This window comes from Bos indicus, chromosome X (genome assembly GCF_029378745.1).
Source record: "Bos indicus isolate NIAB-ARS_2022 breed Sahiwal x Tharparkar chromosome X, NIAB-ARS_B.indTharparkar_mat_pri_1.0, whole genome shotgun sequence".
Taxonomy (NCBI): Eukaryota; Metazoa; Chordata; class Mammalia; order Artiodactyla; family Bovidae; genus Bos; species Bos indicus.
The window spans coordinates 23294180-23297106 of record NC_091789.1 but is presented as its reverse complement, the minus strand read 5'-3'; the positions used below and the strand labels follow the sequence as shown (position 1 = coordinate 23297106).

At 39.4% G+C, this 2927-nt stretch overlaps 1 pseudogene; it reads left to right on the top strand.

The window, feature by feature from the left end:
* Nucleotides 1-2077: 2077 nt before the first annotated feature.
* On the top strand, nucleotides 2078-2330 carry LOC109555063 (small ribosomal subunit protein eS27-like pseudogene; annotated as a pseudogene).
* The last annotated feature ends 597 nt before the right edge of the window (nucleotides 2331-2927 follow it).

Sequence of the window (2927 nt, the reverse complement as noted above, 5' to 3'; positions counted from 1 at the left end):
GATTTATTCATCTCTTTCTTACCGGTACCTTTCTCCTCTGTCCAATGTTAATCCTGGTGTGGTGTCAGTGATCAGGGTGGCAGAAAAAGGATCTTTACAAATCAGGAGGAGCAGGAGATGACCTGAATGTCCAAATGGTTTAAAGTGGATAGTAGTTCATTTTTTTCCTTTACACTTATTTTTTTCTGTATCCACTTCAAAATTCTTTCAACTCTCAAGTGTTAAAGAATCTGCCTGCAATGCAGGAGACACAGGAGATGTGGGTTTGATCCCTGGGTCTGGAAGATCCCCTGGAGAAGGGAATGGCTATCCACTCTAGTTTTCTTGCCTGAAGAATTCCGTGGACAGAGGAGCCTGGTGGGCTATAGTCCATGGGGTCACAAAGAGTTGGGCACAAGTGAGCTCCCCCACACACACAAACACAATAACTGTCCAAAGTGATTCATAGTTTGCTTTCTGTTTCCTCATCTTGGGAGAGTCTGTTAGTGCCCACAGTCTTGAGCTACTCTGCACTTCCCAGCATCTCTTTTGCAGCTGGATTGGCCATGGACTAGTTCTACTCTATGGAGTTTGAGCAGAAATGATATGTGTTACTTCTGCACTGAGATGGGTGAGTATCCAGTTTGTCTTTTCCAAACTTTTTTCCCTGTTTGCTGTTTGGATAATACTAGGTGACCTTAAAGCCACCATATGGAAGCGCTCTGAGTCCTTGAGTCATTGCTTAGAAGAGAATCAATCCACATTAGACTATAATGTGAGTGAGAAATAAACTGTTGTTACATTGTTTTAGTAGTGCTAATTAAGCTAATACTTTATTTTTTAATATTTTAGTTAAAATCATCAATAAGTTCATAATTATAATGAAGTCCACCTTATCAGTCTTTTCATCTGTAGTTAGTATTCTTTATGCTCTGTTTTAAATTTTTGTCTAACTCAAGGTCATGGAGGCATTTTCTGATACTCTATTTTAGAAATTTTATTGTTTTGCCTTTTACATTTTGGTCTAACTAATATGTATATCAAGTTAATTTTTGTATAAAATTTGAGGATCATGGTTAATTTTCCATATGGATATGCAATGAACCCAGCATCACATATTGAAAAGATCATCCCTCTCTCACTGGGTTTCAGTAGCCCCTTCATTGAGTATCAGATATAGCAGATAGTCTCTAAAACGGCTTCATGGATCCCCACGTTCTTTTCTTTCTTTTTTTCTTTTTTTGGCTGCACATACAATATTGTTAAGTTTAAAAATAAAATAAAATTAAAAAAAAAAAAAGCTTATGGGATCTTAGTTCCCCTACCAGAGACTGAACCTGTGCCCTGGGCAGTGAAATCACAGAATCCTAACCACTGGAACACCAAGGAATTCCTGTGACTCACCTCTAATGAACAGATATGGCAAAAGTGACTAGAGTCCCTTCTGTGATTAGGTTACCAAAGACCATGAGTTCCATTTACCCTCGCTTTCTCTCCTTCTTCAGTAAAGAATTTCGTATTTTCCCCTTGTAATCTAGTGTGTGCTGTGCTGAGGTTGGAGGGAAGTGATGTCGTAGGTCTAATGGTCTAGTTTGGTTGATATTGTGCAGAAAAAGATGACACCAGAAAGGTCCCTGACACTTGAACTGTTAGAAGGAGCCTCGCCTGGTTACCTGCAGGACAAGACATCACAAACGAATGCTCAGGTGCAAGATAAAATCAAACCAAATTCCCAGGTGCTACACTAGGTTGGGTCAGGATGCCTTGTATGTCAGAAAGGGGAGAGCCTACCCCATCTGAGTTACATGACAGGAAGCCAAATTTATCCAGATTTTGTTATCTGGAGTTAACCTTCTGTCAGTAGTATTACCACATATAAAATTGACCTCTTTTTTCTGTTTTTATAAGATTCTGCTTAAGAAAAATCTGAGCTATAAAATTTCATTTTCCAGCAGCATCAATTTTCTTCAAGATAAGACATAAATCAAATAAATATTTCTTTGTCCCCTCCCTTTCATCCTTCTCCCATCTGGACGTAAAACATGTATTTAGAATATAAACATAAGAGATGGGTAGGCAGGGCTGTGAAAGAATCAACATGCCTTTGGCTAGAGAGTTACTACGTTCATCCTTGGAAAAGAAGGGAAAAAGGATAAAAAGAAATGACTTGTTCAATGTCCAAATTCTTATTTTATGGATGTAAAATGTCCATGTTGCTACAGGATTTCCATGGTCTACAGCCATTCTCAGATAGTGGTCCTCTGTGCAGCTTGTTCAACAGAGTTGTACCAACCTACGGGAGGGAAGGCCAGGCTCACAGAGGGTGTTCATATAGAAGAAAGCAACACTAATGACCCACACAATTTCCTGAATTTGAGTGATATCACAGAAATCAGTTCCGTATCAGTTCCTTATCAGTTCCATAATTCTACTTAATCTATCAAGATAAGGTAATTACGTTTAATTTTGTAAGGGATACAGCAGTGACCTCCTGTTTTGGTATCAACTTTTCAATAAAGTGTTGATTATGGGCAAAAGCCAAGAACATTGATTTTCAGAGTCCAGAGAACATGCTTCTTTTCTTCTTGGTAAGTGAGCTAGTCTACTGCTGCTTCACCATTTTCTTGATTTAAGACCAAGGTTCCAGACAAAAGAGATACAAGCCACAGTGGTGGCTGGAGTGTAGTTGACTTTTTACATGGATAATTTTCAATCAAACCACAGCCTATCACTTTATTTCGCAATTTCCTGAGGTTCTAGAAATTCCGCAGTCTGCTAGTCCTGGCAGGAGGAGCAGAAGGTATTTTTAAGCTTCCATCTTGTCATTTATTCAGCTAATGTGCTTGGGCGCATCTTTATTCCTCTTCACCAGGCACGTGCGGCTGCTGACAGAGTGCCGGGGTCCCAGATTCCATCAGAGTCTGTGCAATGGGAAAGTCACATGAAAA